At 42.0% G+C, this 22,958-nt stretch overlaps 1 long non-coding RNA gene across 1 annotated transcript; it reads right to left on the reverse strand.

Annotated features, from left to right (window-relative positions):
* Window positions 1–371: 371 nt before the first annotated feature.
* Window positions 372–22,682, reverse strand: LOC309371026. The gene is made up of 3 exons (XR_014168792.1): window positions 22,524–22,682; window positions 2,697–2,855; window positions 372–523 (listed from the first exon to the last, which is right to left on the reverse strand). It is a non-coding gene; the product is annotated as an uncharacterized lncRNA (long non-coding RNA).
* Between the last annotated feature and the right edge of the window lie 276 nt (window positions 22,683–22,958).

Below are 22,958 nucleotides of genomic sequence, written 5' to 3' on the forward strand. Positions count from 1 at the left end.
CTGGCCCACAGACGGTCCTGGAATCAGCGTGTCTTTACATGAGTAGAATGTGTGCTTTTATTTAAAATGCATCTCTGGGTTATTTGTGGGGCATAGGAATTCGTTCACACACACCCCAAATATAGTCCAGCCCACCACATGGTCTGAGGGATGGTGGACTGGCCCATGGCTGAAAAAGATTGCTGACCCCTGGCCTAAACAATAAAGCTGTGCTTACAAAAGGAACTCTTGCTTCTAAATATATTTACTAAAAGAGGCAAGTCTCATTGACTTTAATGAAACTTACTTCCAAGTAAGAATGTCCTGAATTGCCCAATTATTTTGCTTATGGGAAGAAACTTATCATGGATATACGATGCAATTCCATTCAGTTGCTTGGAAGCTTAACTTCATTGTGAACATAACACAACACTGGGCTAGGCTGATACTCTCCACCACCACTTTATTTGGTTTACAATGGGTCAGCAGCTGGGTCAGGGAAGTTGACAGAGAGTCGGGCTCTTAAGTAAACTGCTGTATTTCACTGAAAGAAAAACAAAATTGTTATTTGTTGCAAAATCTTGTTAACTGTGTTTGCTTTGGCATTTAGATGCCAAAGGCCAACAGGGTCAATATTTTTAATGGCTAAAATGAACTTTAAATGAAGAGTATAATTGAGACTCTGCTATCTGCAAGAGACCTGAAATGGTATATGAGAAATTTGGGTAAAATTTCCAGTGATACTTGACAACTCTACAGCTACATCTAATTCATTTATATATTGTATATTCATCTTACTTTTACAATTTATAATTTACCCTATGGCCAAAGTTATCTGAGCAGCATACAAGGCACAAAAAACAAAAATGCAATAAGATAACCACATGCAACTAACCCAATATAATTATTGTGTGGTTGCACTTTGGAGTTATTTGGAATATTAGTAATACTGATTTTATTCATAAATATTTGTATGGCACATATTCAAACAATAGAATAGCAAAATCAGAATAAAATGCAGCTGACAGCCCAGCAGGCACTGTGAATGCAGTTCTTTGATCTCAGACATAATAAAAATCTTGCATGACAAACAAAATGTCATTAGCATTGGTGTGCCTTCCAGAACGCAGAAAGCAGGCAAGTCCATTGGAAGGGGGGCCATGACCTAGAAGGCCCTTCCCCCTGGTTGCTGCTAAGCAAGATTGTGGCACAAGCAAGAAGGATTATTCATATGACAGCAAGGCTGGAAGAGGACCGCAGGGAGACAGGCAGTCTTACAGGACAGTGGAATTTGCTGCCAAGGAGTGTGGTGGAGTCTCCTTCTTTGGAGGTCTTTAAGCAGAGGCTTGACAACCATATGTCAGGAGTGCTCTGATGGTGTTTCCTGCTTGGCAGGGGGTTGGACTCGATGGCCCTTGTGGTCTCTTCCAACTCTATGATTCTATGATTCTAGGAAATATACTCAAATATCGAAAGTGTGGCACACTTCCTGTTGAGTGTATTCTTTCATATTAGCTAGCAAAAGTTTCTGATGAGTCTCAAATAGAGAAAAAGAAAGTGAAGCCACTTCATGTATATCTAGGACTTGTCTGAACTGAAGTGGGATCTCTCCAAAGTGGCTCAAACTGAATTGGGGGCCTCCAAAGTGCTTCACATGTTTAAAATTCCATAGAATTTGAAACATTTCTTCCCAAACGTGATAAGAAAATGCCACAGTGGCAGGTAGGGGTGGGGAAGACAGATTTGGTTTCTAATAAGAGGGACCAGGGCTCAGTCACTGTGCTTTGTAGAAGGGAAATTGAAGCCATGTACCACCTTGTTCTTACGTATTTGCTAGTTCTGTTAGTGGTGCTTGCTTGGAGAATGCCAGGTGTTTAAGTCCTTCTGCCTCTCTGCCACATACCCATACCTCTGCTGCTGTCAAACGTGCCAGCTGAGCAGCAGACAAGCGTGGAGCTGGTTTCTTTCTTTTTTCATTCATCATAACTCCCTAGTCCCCACCCCATGCTTCTGAAAAGTTACTTCACTAGGGGCTCCTCTATAATGTATGCCATTTTCATAATAAAACTGTTGCCCACAAAACCACAGGGGGAAAGCAAATCACACTGAGTTCTCATTTCCCACAACACCCCTCCCCCTTTAAAAGTCTCCAGCACAAAAACTCTTAACCAGGGTTTTTGTTCAGCTGGAGCTCATCAGAAGTCAGTTCTGGCACCTCTGTTTGGGGTGAGTTCCAGCACCACTTCTTTTAGAAAAATAGCACTGCTCTTGATCTATTTGCCCATAGCTTGTCAGGTTTATTACCTGGAGACACTTCTCTCATGTATGCTATTTTCATGCAAACTGCTCACAAAATTTATGTGAAATGATATCTAACCACTGTAAACTTCGGATGGTTCCATTTTGCTTGGCAGGTAGGTATGAAGATAAAATGTAAACAAAATAGCAACAACAACTATGTGATGAAGCTTTATTTGGGGCTGTTCCATGTTTGATTCTACCCCAGGTAAAGAATTACAGAAACAATCCTTGAACTTAGAAAACTAGTACATCATGAAGAAAAATTCTAGCCATTTCTCCCCACTCAACTCAATTTTTTTAATGAAGAACTCTTCTCAAATGTTGGCTACCCACTACATTTAACATCTACTACTCCCCATGTAGTAGGGGAGGGGAGAAAGGAATACATGCAACCAGAGAAAAAGCAGTGTGCATACCTGTGGGAGACCTGTTAGGAGGAGTTGTAAGATACAAGCTTGTGTGGTCCCCTTGGCTGAGGCATATTTGCTACTTGTGAGGTCTGGGTTACAGTCCAGCCTGGGCGACAGAACTTTGTGGGAGGCCTGAAGCAAGCTGCCATCCATTAACTACTGCATCTGTAAAAGATAACAATTTGCACCTATCAGAGTTGGGAAACTCAAAGGAGGCTGCCACACAAGAGAGCTGCATCAACTACCGTAAGTGGATGGGCAAGAAGAGCTACAGCAGAAGCATCTCTCTTGATATCTGAAGTGAAAAAGAGGAACAGAAGTCTTAGCTGCTGATGCTCTGAGTCCAGAGTCTCCTGCTGTATCCATGGATAATGCTGTTTGAATAATAATAATTTAATAATAATAGTTTATTATTTATACCCCACCCATCTGGCTGGGCTTCCCCAGCCACTCTGGGCAACTTCCAACAAAATATTAAAATACAGTAATCCATCAAACATTAACAGCTTCCGTAAACAGGGATGCCTTCAGATGTCTTCTAAAAGTCTGGTAGTTGAAGGCGCACAGTGCAGTGTGGCTTTAAATGAAACGATGGATGAAACACCGGGGCTTAGATGGAAACATTTTAAAAGTTGGCCATTCTGGAAATAGACATAAAGGTAAAGGGACCCCGACCATTAGGTCCAGTCGTGGCCGACTTTGGGGTTGCAGCGCTCATCTCGCTTTATTGGTTGAGGGTGGCCAGAATGACTAAGCCGCTTCTGGCGAACCAGTGCCGCGCACGGAAATGCCGTTTACCTTCCCACTGGAGCGGTACCTATTTATCTACTTGCACTTGGACGTGCTTTCGAACTGCTAGGTTGGCAGGAGCAGGGACCGAGCAACGGGAGCTCACTACGTGGCCGGGATTTGAACCGCCGACCTTCTGATCGGCAAGTCCTAGGTTTAACTCACAGTGCCACCCGCATGGTACTGAGCAAATACCAATATTCCACCAGTTTGCAGAGCAGAAAGAGAGAGAAAGGAAGCATTATTCTATCACTGCTGCTCAGAGCTGTTTCGGCTCTTCCACAAGTATCACCTAACAGCAGTCATTTCATCAAGCTGTCTGCACTGTTTCCGCCCCACCTGGTCAATATAACTTTAAGAACTGGGGCATGAGCGTGTTCCTTTCCTTTCCCATTCCCATTCCCTTTTATGTCAACTATTTTAGATTGTTTTTCATTTATCTGCTCTGGAAGCTTTTTTTTTTTTTTGGCTAAAGGTTGGAATAAAACACTTTATAACTAAATAAGCTAATGCACTGTGCATCTATCAGGCCAAGTCTTCACCTGCTGCTTTTAGAAAAGTCACCAATAAAAAGAAGATATTTTTAGAACTGTCACCAAGGAGTAGGTGAAAAATAGAAATAAGTGATGCAGAAAGAGTATTGAGTCCAGTAATATTTTTACAGGGCAGCACAGGGGAAAAATATACACAATGGCTCTTTTCAACTAATTTTACTCAGTGTAGACCCACTGAAATTAATAACCAAATAAATAACTCTGCCTGTGCCTAGAAATTGTGTGTGGGGGGGTATCTGTTATTATTATTATTATGTTATTTTAATGTATTGTGTGTTTTAAGCCATGATAAATTATGTTGCTAATGTTGCACACCTCCCAGGGATCTTGGGTGTAGGGCAGTATATGCACTGAATTACTACTCTTTCTCCTCTCTTCTTTACTATATCCCACCTTCCAGGGTTGTGTGCTGGTGTTGAAATACAGATTTTGCAGCTGGAGTCCTGCAGGCCAAAGCTGGGATCTAGGAGGTTTGAGTGCAACCTTCTGCTTAGTTATGCAAGCGCACCGTACATTTAAGGCACCAATGGCATCCTCCACCAAGAATCATGGGAAAAGGAGACTGCAGAAGCGTCTCAGGGGCTTTGGTCTCACTCTTCTCCCTCATGATAGCCAGGGCAGTTTGGTGCAGTGGCTACAGTTCTATTTTTTTATAAAATATATTTATTAGGTTTTACAAAAAAGAAAAAACATAAATAAAACATAATCAAAGTTACACATAAAACAGATCCAAACATTAGAGTACAAAATACAGTAAAGAAAAATTCCACCCAACCGAATACAAAACATTAAAACTCCAACTTTTCTAATCATGCTTAATTAACTTCCTTTCTTGACTTCCTCACGCCTCCCTTTTTTGTGTTCCTCTTTACCCAATCAGATAGAGCAAATCCTTACCCTCTTTCAGATCTCATTTCTAATTATTGAGTTCATTCCATTATGTCACCTATCTTTCCTCCTTATACTTAAACACCTTTAAAATATTATTTACTTTCGACATAATATAACTTTAGTCTTTCCTCCTTTTCTGTTACCTTTTGCATACTTTTTAAAGCTATATCACTAATGCCATATTATTTCCAAATCCAACATTATTTTAACATTCATAAACTTTGCAATGTTTCTGCAGATAATCTTTAAACTTCTTCCAATCCTCTTCCATTTGCTCTTCTCCCAGGTCTCGGACTCTGCCAGTCATTTCTGCCAACTCCATGTAGTCTATCACTTGCATCTGCCATTCTTCCAAGGTGGGCAAATCTTGTGTCTTCCAATACTTTGCGATGAGTATTCTTGCTGCTGTTGTCGCATACATAAAAAACGTTCTATCTTTCTTTAACACCAATTGTGTTAAACTCTTCTCAGACATTAACTTCACCAGGGGAGTCTGCAAAAGGCAGACAGTGGCAATTCTTAAGATGTCTTAGCAGAGAGGAGCTACATTTTGCTTTGTAACAGGTACAGGATCTCAAGAATTAGAAGGGACTCAGGACATCATCCAAACTGACCCCCCCAAATCTCATAACAATACACTACAGTTTAGATTGAAATTGTATATATAGTAACAGAAAATTAAAATGGGACCGATTCAACATTCCATAGTAAGGGGATGTTACAATGTGGAAAGATATGGAAAAACATGGGTGTTCTTTTTTAAAGCAACAAACCTGAAAGCAGGTATACCGTGACACCAGTGGCGTAGCGTGGGGGGTGCAGGGGGGGCCGGCTGCACCGGGTGCAACATCTGGGGGTTAGGGTTAGGGGGCACAAATCCACGGGTTGGGGGGCGCAAATTACTTGCCTTGCCCCAGGTGCTGACAACCCACGCCACGCCACTGCGTGACACCCAACCAAGATGTCACAAAGAGACCTGAAAGATGTTAAGATGTGTAGTCTCCTCTACTGCATGACAGAAGATAGTAATATTTCTCTTGAAATATGTACTGTACGTATCATTGCTGAGAAAACATTGTAAGGAGTTGTTTTGAATGTGTAAAAATGTGCAACAGTTTCTCCATCTGTGTGTATTTACCACAGGGTGGCGTAATGGTTAGAGCGTTGGGCTACAATCTGGGAGAGCAGGGTTCAAATCCCCACTCAGCCATGAAGCTCCCTGGGTGGCCCTGGAGTCAGCTGCCACTTCTTAGCTCAACCTCCTTCGCAGGTTGTTGTGAGGATGAAATGGGAAGGAGGAGAACCAGGCACACACCTTGAGATCCTTGGAAGAAAGAGAAAGGTGGCATATAAGTGTAAAAATAAATAAAAGAGAAAATACAGCAAAAAAGAGAGCATAAAAATCTTTTTGGAATTAGACATGTTACAGTACATTAAGTGTGTAGTGTTGTCAATGTTTTGTTTTGTTTTTTGAAACTGATATGGGGAGGTGATTTTACAGCAAGATTAAAGTGTTTGGGGAAGGGAAGTTTAATCTCACTCATGGAATGGTACAGACAGCCCTGAGATGGGTGACTTGTGAATGTCAGGCAGCCCTACCCAGAAGTGAGAGAACTCCTGCCCTGTTGTGCCTTGAGCCCCTGCCACGCAGTCTCTCTAATTTTAAGAAGTGGCACTCACACACCATTCACATGTGCCAAGCTTGGTGGGAGAGGGAGGGGAGTTGGACAAGTGCTGGGGGGAAGCCAGGTTGCTGGTGCTTTCTTGCAGAGGCAATGGCCATGTCCACCAATTTTGTGAGGGCCTGGCCCCCCTCAAACATGTTATTGGGGCCCTCGGAGTTGGCATCTATGCTCTGGGCAGCTGATGAGTGACCAGCCACATTAACCAAAGGTTCTGTGCTAAGTCCAGCTCTCCCTGGAGGGCAGGTTCCAGAAGGTGATGCTGGGGGTCTACTGTTTAGGTAGCTCCTGAATATTGGGTCTGTGCTATCGCATAGGTATCTGTTTTATCCCACATGTCCTTCAGCAGATATGAAACTACTGCAATAGGACTTTGGGGGATTTGGAGTGTGTCATCAATCCTTCCTCCAGATAAGATAGAGGCTGTTTGGTCAGCAGGAAACCTCTCCTGGAAGTGGTTTGTTGTGCACCACCCCTTGAAGGAGCAGGTCTGCAGTCTGGGAGTGCATCTGAACCAGCTTTGCTCCTGGAGGGGCAGATTGTGGCTGTGGACAGGAGGGTAGTTCTATATCACACCCTTTTGTCACACCCAGGTCAGGCACCTGCGATGCCCTGTGCCTGGGGTAGTTCTTAGGGAGTGCTCAACTCATGTGGAATGAGGCTACCACCTTAGTTGGAGGAGCTTGTTATTCAGAGCATATCACCCCAGTATGTTTTGTTCTTCACAGGCTTCGGGTTTGTTTCCAATCCCAATTCATGATGCTGGTTCCCTCAGGTCCTAAACAGCTTGCTTGCGTTTAGGGGACTGTATTTGAAAGACTGGTTACTTTCATAATATTTCTTGCCCAGTGAAATATTTGGAAGGCGATTTTGCTTAACACACACATACCCCACCCACGTAAGGTGAGGGCGTGAATATTTTGGCACTGTTTTGAGGCTTGCCCCCCTTTTTGCATGGTGTTTTGTGCAGGGCCCCTCTTCTTTCTTTTATTGTTGCTTTGCCAACAACATCAAAATGAGCAGCCTGGAACAGGCAACTGTTTTGTATAAGAAATGAAGTTATTTATAATGCAAATAAAAAAGGCATTTTATCTCCCTCAGCTAGGGTTTCCCATCCCCACAACATACCTCTGGTTGATTTTAAATAGGCTTTACTTTTACTACTAGCTCACTCCCCCCACATCATTTGGCAGAAAAACCCTTTCATGGTTGCAGCCAGTGAATTTATGCATCATATGTGAGTTTCCAGGCAAATATATTATAAGCCAGTGTTTCTCAAACGGGTTCACTCCCCAACTGTTGGGCCCTCAACAACAGTGGGACTACAACTCCCATCATCCCTGACCACTGGTCCTGCTAGCTAGGGATTATGGAAGTTGTAATCTAACAATAGTTGGGGACCTGAGTTTGATAAATACTGTATGTGATGCTGGAACCTTGGTATCAGGTCCTTCCTGCTCTCTCCATAATATGCAGGGACAGACATATGACATGAATTCAAAATTGTTGGATACCACTGGGTGGGTGGGGAGGCTTGAAAATGGCACATCGCACATGTGATATGGGAAGAAGCAGCAAACCTTACACAGGTGTTCAACTTCTGCCTTAATTCATGCTCTACAATTGCAGGTGCCCTCTTACAAATGCAGGTAATGAAGTGGCTCCTTTCCCTCTACCACTGAATCCTCACTGAAGTGTCTGGCCTCTGTCATCAGTGCTGGGCTGCTACAGAATGCAGAAGGGGGATCATAGGATGGCACACTCATCCAAACAAACAAGATCCTTCCATTTACAAAACTGACCTAATGCCTTGCATCTAGTTTACAGTGCAAAGGACACTTTTGGTATAGAGGAGTATTGAACTATGTGCAGTCTGATGAGCTGCAAGCCAGACATGGATTTATCAACTTTGTGAGAATTGGGGCAATAGAATTACAGGGGAAGCTGATGGATGGCCCATCCGGGGGGGGGGGGGGAGGGGGGAGAGATGCTAACATCAGCTTTGCAGAATGGTGGCTATTACGTGCTTGGAGTCATACCCAAAAACTGCAGGACATTCTGTGCAGCCACCACATCAATATTTCCCATATATAAATAGAACAGCAGTGAAGAAAGCTGTATACTTGCTGCTGAAGCCCACAAAACCTGTGGCTTTGAAAACTGGGATGGGAATAAGTTCTGCCATTTATAGAGGAAAAACAGTGATTCATTATCTCCATGGGTGCTTGGAGAGGTGGGGGAAGGGAGGAAACTTTAAAAACATCTACATGTTCTCTCTCCAGATCAATGGACCTGTATTCAGCAAGTGGCCCAGAGATAACCCTCAGTTGCTGCAAATCCTTACATCAACAAGGGCTCTCATAGATGAGTGGGGTGGGGGTGGAGGAGGCTGAGATGCTGTAGGATGGTCTGTAATTCAGAGATGCTGCAGGATGGAGACAGTAATTCAGCTTTACAATGCCCCCTCCCCCATCTGTGCAAATCAGAAACACACAACAGAAGATGAGTTTGCGTGGGTTTCCAAATTCATGTCCCTTTCCTCTTCTGTTTATTAGGGCTAACGTTCTCACATGTCCTTTCCCCTGGCTCAAGGCTGAGCTAGAAGTTACACACAGTACTGTGTGTGTGTGTGTGTGTGTGTGTGTGTGTGTGTGAGAGAGAGAGAGAGAGAGAGAGAGAGAGAGAGAGAGAGAGAGAGGTGAGGACCAGCGAGCAGGCAGGACCACCCTTGTTGCACCCAGCAATTCCTTCCTGATAATCTTCTATATTTCAGAAAAACAAAAATGAGCCCCAATTTCTTTCAACACAGTTAAAAGGGGTGGGATAAAAGGGCTGAGGGAAAGAGAGAATGAGGAAACTTTGTCCTTGGTGTCCTAAATGCATTTCCTATAACAAGAAGTTATATTATAAAAATGACAATAAGAAGGACAAACTGCATTAAAAATTAGAGGAGGTGGATTAGTGGCAGTTGCAGTTATGAATGAATGAATAACTTATTACAGCTATAGACCAATGGAGCAGAAGCATGTAATATTCTTATAATTTTCATAGTGTTTTAGATCTTAAAACAGTCCACATACTGTACATGATATCAGCCATAAAAATGTTTTTTTAAAAAATGTACAGAATGACTATTTCTAGCCTAATTCAAGTATAAATATAAATGTAGTTCTGACTTGTCTCCTATTATGATGATGTTATGATGATAAAGAAATTAAGAGCAAAAATATTTAGAAGACATGCAAGTACAGGAGGAGAACTATCTTGTAGTACTATATGGTAACACAGGGGCAGAACCTTTGGAGAACTTACATATTCCTATTCTCAGGAATAAGACACATTGAGTTCAGGTGGACTTACTCCCAGGTAAGTGTGTAGAGGATTGCAGCCATAGTTATCCTGCGGGTCGGTATTTTCCGATATTTCAAGTTGTACAAATACTTAAGAAAGCAAGGTTCACTGAGAGATAAAACAGATTTTGAACTACTCAAACTCCAGAACTATCTGGAGATGGTGTTTTCAGTTTTGCCTAGGGGAGCCAGCTCTGGGCTCAGTCATGGATCCTCAGACAGACAGGGCAAACTAGGCAGTTTCCCCCAGGCAAAGGTTAACAAATTAGACAGTAGATGGAATCAAGTATCATGGGTGTAGCCAGGATTTATATTGGGGGGGGTGGACACCCACCTGTCCTCATCCTCTGTCTGACTCTGTCTAGCAGATTTGGAATGAAATGTCCCAACAATAGTTGTATTAAATTACTTTCTTGTGACCCCATGTGTGCTCAGAAATATCTATCAAAATTTTCAGTCATTTGAAAACTATGAAGTTAAATAAAAAAAATTAAAATCAGGGAGTACCTTTCATGCGGTTAACAAGTATATTTTGCAAAATTACAAAGAACATGCCTTTTTAATCTTATTTTTAAAAAATCTAAACTAAAACAAGTTTTCTTGGATTTGCTGAAAACCTTTTCAGCACTTCCTCCTCAAATTCCTCCTTTTTTCCAGTGCAGTTTTTGTAAGCAAAGCCCACTGAGATGCTCCCCTGGCCTGTCGACCTTAGCCAGGTCTTGGCTCTCCACAAGGTACTGAATGAATGCTCTATGGTACAAATTGGGCATGGCTGAGCAAAAGAGATGAGCAGAGCCTTTTTTGTGGCTGGGCAAAAGATTTCTGCCTCTTTTACTAGGTCTGCTATGTTCAGCTCTTTTAAGTGCTCTTTGGTGAGTTTCTTCTTCTACCTGGTGAACCATAGTTCAGCTTCAGAGCTTAAGACTTGCAACTTATAAAAACTCAAGAACTGTTTGGCTTTCATCTTGAAGTCTTGAATGGTCACCTCCAACATTATATGGTGTGCAGAGCCAAAAGTGAAAAAGCAGGTGAATGCTCTTCTGAGAAATGTTGCTCCAACAAAGACACTGAATAAGGACTATAAATAGCCTGTGGGAAACTTCCAATTATTTCTTGACAGGTGGTGCAGGTGCCTATTCTCAGGAGAAAATGCTGGAAACTATGAGAAGCTTCCAGAACCAAGCTACCTGCAACACAATTGGTGAATTCATGGAAGCCACAACTATTGTTCAGTCAGGTTATGAAGGTATATGAAGACGAGCAGCAAAGTCAGTCCTCAGGGAATGTGCAGGCGACCTTAGAACGGACAGCTCATGGAAGAACCCCGACCAGACCTAAGAGGAGGCGTGTAGTGGTGATAGGGGATTCCCTACTGAGGGGAACAGAAGCAGTGATCTGTGGGCCTGACAAGATGTCTCGGGAAGTGTGCTGTCTCCCGGGGGCTAAGATCCAAGATGTAACTGAACGACTGCAAGGAATCATAAAACCCACTGACAAATACCCCTTCCTCTTGGTTCATGTCGGAACCAATGACACTGCAAGCAATAGCCTCCAGAAGATCAAAAGAGATTATGAGGCTCTGGGCAGGAAATTGAAGCAATTAAATGCACAAACTGTCATCTCATCTGTCCTCCCAGTTGAACGACGTGGCCCAGGGAGAGAGGGAAAAATAGTGGAGGTGAACAACTGGCTTCGCAAATGGTGTAAACAGGAACGGTTTGGATTCTTAGATCACGGACTGCAGTTTCTTGAAGATGGACTTCTGGCAAGCGATGGGCTGCACCTCACAACGGTTGGGAGGAATGTTTTTGCCAAAAATCTCATAAACCTCATCAGGAGGGCTTTAAACTGACTAATGTGGGGGAGGGAGACAGTGCTCCTGAAGGTAGGAGTCTATCAATTGATGAAGATGATCATCTAAATGTCATACACCGAATGGAGCAAACAGCACGCAGACCTAGTGGTGGGAGGAAAAAATCCTTAAATAAGAGACACGGGGGAATGATTAATGGACTTCAATGTCTGTACACTAATGCACAAAGCATGGGAAATAAACAAGATGAGCTTGAGCTCTTGGTACAGCAAACTAAATATGACATAATAGGCATCACTGAAACCTGGTGGGATAAGTCCCATGATTGGAATGTAATAATGGAGGGATACAATCTATTTCAGAGAAACAGACCAGACAAGAAAGGAGGAGGAGTGGCGTTATATGTCAGGGATGTGTATACCTGTGAAGAGATCCAAGATTTAGAACCTCAAAGCCAAAGTGAGAGCATTTGGGTCAAAATTAAGGGAGAGAAGAATAACAGGGACCTCATTGTGGGAGTTTACTATAGATCCCCAAGCCAAACGGAGGACATAGATGATGCCTTCCTGGAACAGATGGCCAAGCATGCAAAAGGAAGGGAGATAGTAGTAATGGGGGACTTCAATTACCCGGATATTTGTTGGATGTCAAACTCAGCCAAGAGCATAAGGTCAAACAGATTCCTCACTGGCCTTGCAGACAACTTCATTGTCCAGAAAGTGGGAGAAGCAACAAGAGGAACAGCCATTTTAGATCTGGTCCTAACCAATGTTGATGACCTGGTTAGTGGGGTAGAAGTGGAAGGATCATTAGGCACAAGTGATCATGCTCTTCTGAAGTTTCCTATACAGCGGAAAGGAGCAGCCAAGCATACTAGGACTCAATTTCTTGACTTTAAGAAAGCCGACTTCATAAAGCTTAGGGAAGTGCTGGGTGAGATCCCATGGACAGTAATACTAAAAGGAATGGGAGTTCATGATGGCTGGGAGTTTGTTAAGAGGGAGATAGTAAAAGCACAACTTCAGGCAATACCAATGAGACGGAAACATGGAAGGTGCCTAAAGAAGCCAGGGTGGCTATCTAAAGAATTTTTAACTGAGTTAAGATTAAAAAAAGGATGTGTACAAAAAATGGAAAAGGGGGGAAACCACCAAAGAGGAATTCAAACAAATAGCCAGCACGTGTAGACACAAAGTCAGAAAAGCTAAAGCACAGAATGAACTCAGGTTTGCTAGAGATGTTAAAAGCAACAAAAAATGCTTTTATGGGTATGTTCGTAGCAATAGGAAGAACAAAGAAACAGTGGGGTCACTCAGAGGAGAAGATGGTGAAATGCAAACAGGGGACACAGAAAGGGCTGAACTCCTCAATGCCTTCTTTGCCTCAGTCTTCTCTGATAAAGAAAACAATGCCCGACCTGAAGAATTTGGAGCAAATGATCCAGCAGAGGAAACACAGCCCAGAATTACTAAGGAGATAGTACAAGAATACTTGGCTAGTCTAGATGTATTCAAGTCTCCAGGGCCAGATGAACTGCATCCAAGAGTATTAAAAGAACTGGCAGATGTGATCTCAGAACCACTGGCAGTCATCTTTGAGAATTCCTGGAGAACAGGCAAAGTCCCGGCAGACTGGAGGAGGGCAAATGTTGTCCCTATTTTCAAAAAGGGGAAAAGAGAGGACCCAAATAATTACCGCCCAGTCAGTCTGACATCAATACCAGGGAAGATTCTGGAGCAGATCATTAAGCAAACAGTCTGTGAGCACCTAGAAAGGAATGCTGTGATCACCAATAGTCAGCATGGATTTCTGAAAAATAAGTCATGTCAGACGAACCTGATCTCGTTTTTTGACAGAATTACAAGCCTGGTAGATGAAGGGAACGCAGTGGATGTAGCCTACCTTGATTTCAGCAAGGCATTTGACAAGGTGCCCCATGATATTCTTGTAAAGAAGCTGGTAAAATGCGGCCTTGACTATGCTACCACTCAGTGGATTTGTAACTGGCTGACTGACCGAACCCAAAGGGTGCTCATCAATGGTTCCTCTTCATCCTGGAGAAGAGTGACTAGTGGGGTGCCACAGGGTTCTGTCTTGGGCCCGGTCTTATTCAACATCTTTATCAACGACTTGGATGATGGACTCAAGGGCATCCTGATCAAATTTGCAGATGACACCAAACTGGGTGGGGTGGCTAACATCCCAGAGGACAGGATCACACTTCAAAACGACCTTGACAGATTAGAGAACTGGGCCAAAACAAACAAGATGAATTTTAACAGGGAGAAATGTAAAGTATTGCACTTGGGCAAAAAAAATGAGAGGCACAAATACAAGATGGGTGACACCTGGCTTGAGAGCAGTACATGTGAAAAGGATCTAGGAGTCTTGGTTGATCACAGACTTGACATGAGCCAACAGTGTGACGCGGCAGCTAAAAAAGCCAATGCAATTCTGGGCTGCATCAATAGGAGTATAGCATCTAGATCAAGGGAAGTAATAGTGCCACTGTATTCTGCTCTGGTCAGACCTCACCTGGAGTACTGTGTCCAGTTCTGGGCGCCACAGTTCAAGAAGGACACTGACAAACTGGAACGTGTCCAGAGGAGGGCAACCAAAATGGTCAAAGGCCTGGAAACGATGCCTTATGAGGAACGGCTAAGGGAGCTGGGCATGTTTAGCCTGGAGAAGAGGAGGTTAAGGGGTGATATGATAGCCATGTTCAAATATATAAAAGGATGTCACATAGAGGAGGGAGAAAGGTTGTTTTCTGCTGCTCCAGAGAAGCGGACACGGAGCAATGGATCCAAACTACAAGAAAGAATATTCCACCTAAACATTAGGAAGAACTTCCTGACAGTAAGAGCTGTTCGACAGTGGAATTTGCTGCCAACATTAAAAAAGCAATTAAAAAAGCAATTGCCATTAAAAAAGCAATTGCCGCGACTTCCGGTTTGGGTCGCGGACAGCGAGGAAGCGCAGAGAGCCCTGCCTGGGTTTTCTGAGCATTGTGGAGGCTTGGGGGAGACGCAAAGGCTCTGCGCACCCCAAAAATCCCAAGGGGGAGACCCTTGGGGGATAGGCTGCCCAGCAGCGTGGGAGCGGATTCGCCGTCTTTTCGGGTCGTTTCCATGAGAGAGGACGCGAAGACGACGGGACCGTGAGCGCAAATGGGAGAGCACCGACTCCACGATGTGATGCCTCTAGCTTCAGCTGAAAAAAGCGACGAGCTTCCATAAAGATAAGAATGGATTCCCCAGTGTTTTTAGCTTCTTTTTAAAGTGAAGATTTTGGTTTAAAGCTGGGAGGACCCTGGATGTTTTTGGATTTTTGTTTGGAGTCCACTCGGTGGAGGATTTAAAATGGTGCAGATACAAAGTCACAGGAATGAGGAAGGAAGTCTTTGTTAGTCTGACTGAGTGAGTACAAATCGAGAACCCACGGCAATAGAACTGAGGGAAACTTTAGGGTGATATTGCAAAAACACAAGTAACAATGAGGATGCCAATTGGAAGTTTATGTTTTTTAGCTTTTAGTTAATCTCGCCTACGCGCTCTTTTCCTGGTTTTCCTGCCCTCTACTTAAGAAAATAAAAGTTTATAGTTGGTGAAGAACTGACGGAAAATTTTAGGGCAGAGGTTTCAGAAGTGGTGGTTGAATTAATTGGTGGGCATTGACCCCTAAAGACTTTTTAAGGAGACTTATTCTCTGGATATATCACTAAAGAGGCATACATATCTGCCCCCTCCCTTTTGCTTCACCTCATTACGTTTGGACCTGGATTATTGAGATTATTAACCACCCCTCCCAGTATAGACTGTGAAGTTCATGCCAACCTTCCTCCCACTGTATTTTCAGATGTTTGGATATTGCAGTTACCCGGTGTGGGATTCTTTTTTATTTGAGTCGTGCAAAAATAAATAATACGATGTCAAGACCCCGCTGCGGGTTAACATCTTCTCCACTTCCGCGGATGTTGGACTGAACTGGTCTAGATAACAGAATTATCGAGACTTAAGCAAGAGAGAAACCTCTGGCGGAGCTTTGTTCCCGGACTCCCTTCCGGCGAAGCTCCTACTTCGGACTACCATACTCTTCTTTTCTACCTTCTCCCCCTTTCCCCTCTTTTCTCATTCTCTTTGGTGTCATTGCTGTTTATTTGATTATTGGAGCATCTAGATTTTGTTTACCTGTTGCTCTGGAGGGATAGCCAAAGCTGCCAATCGATGAGAAAGTGGAGATAATAGCGACATTAACGGTACTCCCATTAACGGTACTCTCTTACTCTCATAGGTTTGCAAGTATAATAATTGAAGTTTGTTTGGAGAGGCGTGTTTGAAAACTGATTTGAAAACAAACTATTTGAAATTTGTTATAATCTTTATTTTTTGAACTGGTGTTATAAGGAGAAAAAAAAAGAGAGAGATTGTGAGGCCTTTAAGGGAGAGACTTGGTAATGATGGGGAGAGATGGGAAAAGAGGAGGAGGGACTCCAGGGGACAGGAAGCCATCACGCCAAGAAGAAATCAAAGACTTAGATATCCTATGGTTAAAAATAAAGGAGGAATTTAAACAAAACAAATTATATATGGAAAGCAAACTGGGAGAAGTACAGGAGATGATTGATAAAAGGATAGAAGGTGCAGTTGGAGAACTCTCAATTAAAATTCAAGAACTATCTGCAAAATCTAAAACAATTGAGGAATCCAACAAAAAAGTGCAGAGAGAGATGAGGGAACAAAAAAAAAGAGTAAAGATGAAAGAGGAATTAAGAGAGTTAAATAAAACGCAAGACAGAATTTGGGACAATTTAGCCATGGCAGAAATGCGACAAAAACAGCTTCATCTAAAATTTAGGGGAGTTGATGAGGAAAGGAATGAAGATATAAAAGGAAAAATGATTAAGGAATTATCTAAGTGGTTGGGATTAAAGGAAGAAGAGGTGGCCTTCTCTATAGAGAACGCATTTAGAATAAAGACGAGACCACAACACTTAAAGCCAAATAAACTCTTGGGAGATTGCTTAGTGATCTTCAACTCATTAGAAATGAAAAATCTAATCTTAAAAACGAGCTACCAAAATAAATTAAGAATTGATGGCAGGCCCATTATTATTTATAAAGAAATACCAGTAAGACTGTTACGCAAAAGAGAAGGGTACAGACAAGTGGTAGGCGTCTTAAAGAGAAACAATATACAATATAGATGGGAGTTCCCTGAAGGGATCGCCTTTTTCTATAAAGACAAAAAAATTAGGTTGATGGACACTCAGGAGGTGGAGAAGTTCTTGAGAAGATATGAGAAGGAGCTTGGCAAGGCAGAAAACAGGCTAAGGGTCAGGGAGGTGGGTGAGGAGGGGGAGAAGGGGAGAGGGAGGGAAGGGGGGTTGGAGAAGGATGAGAAAGAAGACGAAGAAGAAAGTGAAGAGGATGAAGCCATGGTGGGAGAAGAAGCGGCAGAAGAGGAGGAGCTCCTAGGGAGCAAAGGGTCTAGATTATAAGCTCGACAACCCGGCTACAGAGACACTAATAGTTAAAGTCAAAAATAGCTCCTACATTGAAATTTCTGTCCTGGAATGTGAATGGGCTAAATGAGAAACTTAAAAGGAATAAAATTGAGAAGGCTTTGAAAAATAAGAATTATGACGTGATTTGTTTTCAAGAGACCCATATAGCCAAAAAACATAAACACATCTTGATAAATAAAAGATTAGGGGTGGAGTTTATTAATTCTGAGGCAAATAAGAAAAAAGGAGTAGCTGTTTATGCTAAAGAAAAATGGGACCCCCGTATTAATTTGTAAGGATGATGAGGGAAGAATATTGGGAATACAACTTAATTGTCGGGGGGGGGGGAATTAATGTTGTAACGGTCTATGCCCCTAATACAAACAAGGCCAAGTTTTTTTGAAAAATTAGAACAAATTCTGTTAGAGCTAGAAGATCATAAATTAATCCTGCTTGGAGATATGAATGGTGTTCCAGTGCCGGAACTGGATAGAAGTGTAAAGAAAGGGAAACTGAACCAAGGGAAGCTCCTGAGATCATTTAATAATCTTGAGGAGAACCTAGATTTAATAGATATATGGAGGCATAAAAACCCTTTAACAAAGCATTTCTCAGAACCCCACCAGAGTTGGGGTAGAATTGATCAGATTTGGGTGTCAAGAGCATTATCGACAAGAGTAACGAAATGCGAAATACAACCTAGGACCCTCTCCGACCATTGCCCAATAGTTCTGGAAATAAAAAGCGAAGCATCAGGCCCGTACAGGTGGAGGATGAATGAATACCTATTTGAAATTGAGGAGGTGATAGAAAAGGCCAAAAGTACCCTGAAAAATTACTTTGATTTAAATTTGAATAAGGATACTCCCATTGATATAGTCTGGGATGCCGGTAAGGCAGTCCTAAGGGGCTTTTTAATACAACAAAATAATCATAGAAGGAAACTAAGAGAACAAAAGAAAGAAGAAATCCTTACTCAGCTAAAAGATTGCGAGAAAAAATTGATAACAAAACCGGGAGATGAAAGGATTAAACAAACCTCCAAAGTGTTGCAGGCACAGTATTCAGCATTATTAAATCAAGAAGTAGAATGGAGAATCAAATTTATGAAGCAGAAATACTTTGAGTCGGCGAATAAAACGGGGAGGCTACTGGCGTGGCAGTTAAGAAAAAGCAAAAAGCAAAACGTGATTAATAAATTAATAATGGATGATAAGATAATAGAAGACCCAGATGAAATAGAAAAAAGGTTTATCCAATTCTATGAAAAGCTGTATGAAAAAGGAGAAGAAGATAATATAGAAATAGGAAAATATTTGGATAAATGCAGAGGGGAATATTTAACTGAAGAAGAAAGAGCACAATTAAATAAGAAGATCACAGTGGAAGAGATTAAGGAGGCTATTAAGAAGATGAAGCCCGGGAAAGCCCCTGGTCTGGACGGACTGTCTTCTAAATATTATAAAACCTTAGGGGAACATTTAGCTCCGGTGCTTAGTGATGTTATTAATAATATTTTTCAAGGAGGGAGGATCCCCGATTCATGGAAAGAGGCACACATTACATTAATACCAAAAACGGAAAGTGAAAAAACAGATATAAGAAATTATAGGCCGATTTCCTTGCTTAACAGTGATTATAAAATCTTCGCAGACATTTTAGCGAATAGACTCAAGAAGTACTTAAAGAGATCTATCCATAAAGACCAAGCGGGATTCCTCCCTAACAGGCAACTGAAAGACAATGTCCGGCATATACTAAACATTATTGAATACCTAGATATCAGGATAGACATCCCGGTGGTACTGATTTTCATCGATGCCGAAAAGGCCTTCGACAATGTCTCTTGGAATTTTCTATTACAATGCATGAAAACAGCAGGAATAGAAGGCCCTTTTATGGAGGGTATAAAGGCAATATACTCAGACCAAAGGGCAAAGTTGATTATCAATAACAACCTTTCCAGCTCCTTTATGATTACGAAGGGTACAAGACAGGGTTGTCCATTGTCTCCCCTCTTGTTTATTATGGTTCTGGAAATAATCGCAAATAAAATAAGGGAGACATCAAAAATAAGAGGGATAAGAATCGGAGAAAAAGAATATAAATTAAAGGCTTACGCCGATGACTTGGTACTGTCTTTAGAGGACCCAATGGATAGCTCCAGTAACGCACTAGAGTTTTTAGAAGAATTCGGTAAACTGTCCGGGTTCAAATTAAATAAGAAAAAAACTAAAATTTTAACAAAGAATTTGGCCGACGATGTTAAAAACCAGCTGGAGCAAAAAACAGGTATTAAGGTGGTGAAAAGGGTAAAATACCTGGGAATATGGATCTCCCCGAAAAATATAAATTTAATAGAAGATAATTACACCAGGGCATGGAAAGAAATTAAGAAAGACCTAGATATCTGGAACAGGTTGAAATTATCCTGGACAGGAAGGATGGCCGCGATTAAGATGAGTATTCTCCCAAGATTATTATTTCTATTTCAGAATATTCCTGTAATTAGAGGTACAACATGCTTTAAGAATTGGCATAAAATTTTAGCTAAATTTATATGGCAGGGGAAAAGGGCTAGAATTAAGTTTAAACTCCTCACGGACTTAAGAGAAAGAGGGGGCTTTGCAGTTCCGAACTTAAGGCTCTATTATGAGGCAGCTTGCCTCTGTTGGATAAAGGACTGGGCCACTTTAAAAAACACAGACTTATTAGACTTGGAGGGCTTTAACATCAGGTTTGGCTGGCATGCCTATTTATGGCAGGACAAAGGGAAAGCTCACAGAGGCTTCTCTAACCATATTATTAGAGGCTCGTTACTCGAAGTCTGAAATAAGAATAAAAAATTGATCGAAAGAGGTACGCCCTGCTGGCTTTCACCAATTGACATTTTAACAATAAAAAAACCAAATCTGGCAGGTGAAAGATGGACATACGAAGATCTCCTAGTTAAAACAGAAAGAGGATGGAAAGTTAGATCGTATGAAGAGGTGAAGGATAAGTTAAATGGATGGATACAATTCCACCAAATTAATGCATTGTGGCATGAATACAAAAAATCAGGGATGAGTGAAAAAAAGTCGAAATACCAGGTGAAAATTTTAGAAAGTAACACTAAACTCCTTTCCAAAATGTATAAACAATTGTTGGACTGGGAAACTAAAGATGAAGAAGTGAAAGGAGTTATGGTTAAATGGGCCAGAGACCTTGGATATAACCTGGAATATGACAGATGGCAGAAACTCTGGAAGAGGGGTATGAAGTTCACAGCATGTGCTGCTCTCCGAGAAAACTTAGAAAAAATGATGTATCGTTGGTACATCACTCCGGCAAGACTGGGGAAGATGTACAAAACCGGAAACAGCACCTGCTGGAGATGTAAAACCAAGGTAGGAAACTTCTTCCATATGTGGTGGACTTGTGACACGGTGAAAAGATTCTGGGGACAAATTTATGATGAGTTAAAGAAAATATTGAAATATAACTTCCCTAAAAAACCGGAGGCGTTCCTCTTGGGTATGATTGGCAACGAGATCAAAAGTGAGGACCAAACATTCTTTCAGTATGCTACGGTGGCGGCCAGGATCTTAATAGCACAAAACTGGAAAACCCCCAACACCCCCACGGTTAGAGAATGGCAAATGAGATTGTTTCAATACATAGAGTTAGCGGGATTGACACAAAGAATTAGGCATCAAAATAATGTAAAACTAAAAAACGATTGGAATAAATATTTAAGTTATATTGAAGTTAATTTGGGAATTATTAAAGTCACAGTGGACGGAATTTAACACCTGCGATGTAGAGAGTTAGTATAATACAAATGCAGAAAGGTTAAAAGAATACCTAACCTAAACCGAGATGGATGGAGGTCAAGTGTTTAAAAAAAAAAAGGAAGAACTTCCTGACAGTAAGAGCTGTTCGACAGTGGAATTTGCTGCCCAGGAGTGTGGTGGAGTCTCCTTCTTTGGAGGTCTTTAAGCAGAGGCTTGACAACCATATGTCAGGAGTGCTCTGATGGTGTTTCCGGCTTGGCAGGGGGTTGGACTCGATGGCCCTTGTGGTCTCTTCCAACTCTATGATTCTATGATTCTAGGTTGCTATTTATGTCACTAGAATGAGACACTTATTAAATCTTAAAATAACTACCATCAGTGCTTTTTTCCAGGGCACCTCTTTTTGTTGTTGTTAAAAAGTGTGTCATTTAACTTCATGGTGAGTACTGGCACCTAATTTTTATAGAAATAAAGCACTGACTACCACCAGCACAACCAATGTCTAAACCTGAAGCCGCTTTTGAGGTTGAGGCAAAGGCCAAGCAGCTCTCCTGTCCCCGCTCCCCATTTGGCCCTGATGTAGGATAGTGGAAGCATTCTGGGAGCTGCACAGACAATATTGACCTGCCTCCCTCTACTTTGCAGCCCCAAGCAATGGCAAAAGTACATGAGGAACAGTGAGGCAGATGATCAATCTGCCAGAAGTTTCTTAAAATAACACTGGAACACAACTGCAACTTCTTGGGCTATTTTTTCTTATCAAAATCACCCCTTTTCCTGTTGCTTTCCCACCTGCAGAAGGAAAGATGATGGAACTCTCCCACTCTTCTCCCCCACTCTATGGAAGGGAATGTGTTAAGTACACACACACAAACACAGGTTTCAAAACCTCCTCAGCTGCATTTCAGTAAAAAAATTAAAAAGCTATAAGGTGTGTCCCAGTGCCCCTTCTAGTTTGTCCCCAATTCAAATGGGACACCAGCTTACAAACCGAGAAATTTCCTGGCCTTAGCTGATCCTAGCAGAGTCATATAACCTGATCAGTTTTCTGACACTAAAACCAGTTTCTCACACTGAGGGTGTGTACCCAGAACAGATTGTAGAATGGGTAACCAATGAGAAGGCCACAACCAGAGACCTGATTCTTATTATGTGGAGTTTCTGGGAAGTCTTTGGTTGCACATCTATACTTTGGCCAAGTCTGTTGGTTTAGCATCTTCCAGAGTGATTGAACAACAGCAAAAGTCACTTAGCGAGCCGATGGAATCACCTACTTGTGATGAGTGGATGCAACTCAATTTGGAATATACCTGCAGAAGGCTTTGTGGTTGGACAGGTCAGAGCATCTCCAGAAGTTTCAATAGCTTTACTCCTGAGCAATGTTGTTAGTTCAGAGGGTCAGTACATAAACCTGTAGATGATGATTTCCAGTACAGTGGTGGCATAATATGTGCCAGTTTGTAGTGTCTTACCTTGGATGACATGCTTCACCAACTCTCTTTCTCTCAGGCCCGGAGGGTTTTGCTTGCTCTTCAACATTCCACCAGTTCTGTGTGCTTTCAGCTGCTCTAGGCTCTAGCTCTGCTCAGCTTGTGTAGTTCAAGAGTGTTAGCTTTTAGCAGAAGAGAACACACACTCTCTCTCTCTCACACACTACTTGCATTCAAGGAAATTCGTGAGGCTGGGGTGCAATTTAGGTTAAGCAGCATGTAATTACATCGTTTGGCACTTGGAGTGTGGCCAGGACACTAGAGGCAAACACCTGTACTCTTGCGAAACCTAGCATGGGAAAATAAGCAGCTAATGAAGAGAAATCCAAGTCCTCACCCTTTTTTTCACATTCAGGTTCCAGGCATGTAAAATGACCTGTTATGCTAGATCTGCAACTACAAACTGAATTTTCCTAA

Source organism: Podarcis melisellensis (genome assembly GCF_964234715.1).
Source record: "Podarcis melisellensis genome assembly, chromosome: 5".
Lineage (NCBI taxonomy): Eukaryota > Metazoa > Chordata > Lepidosauria > Squamata > Lacertidae > Podarcis > Podarcis melisellensis.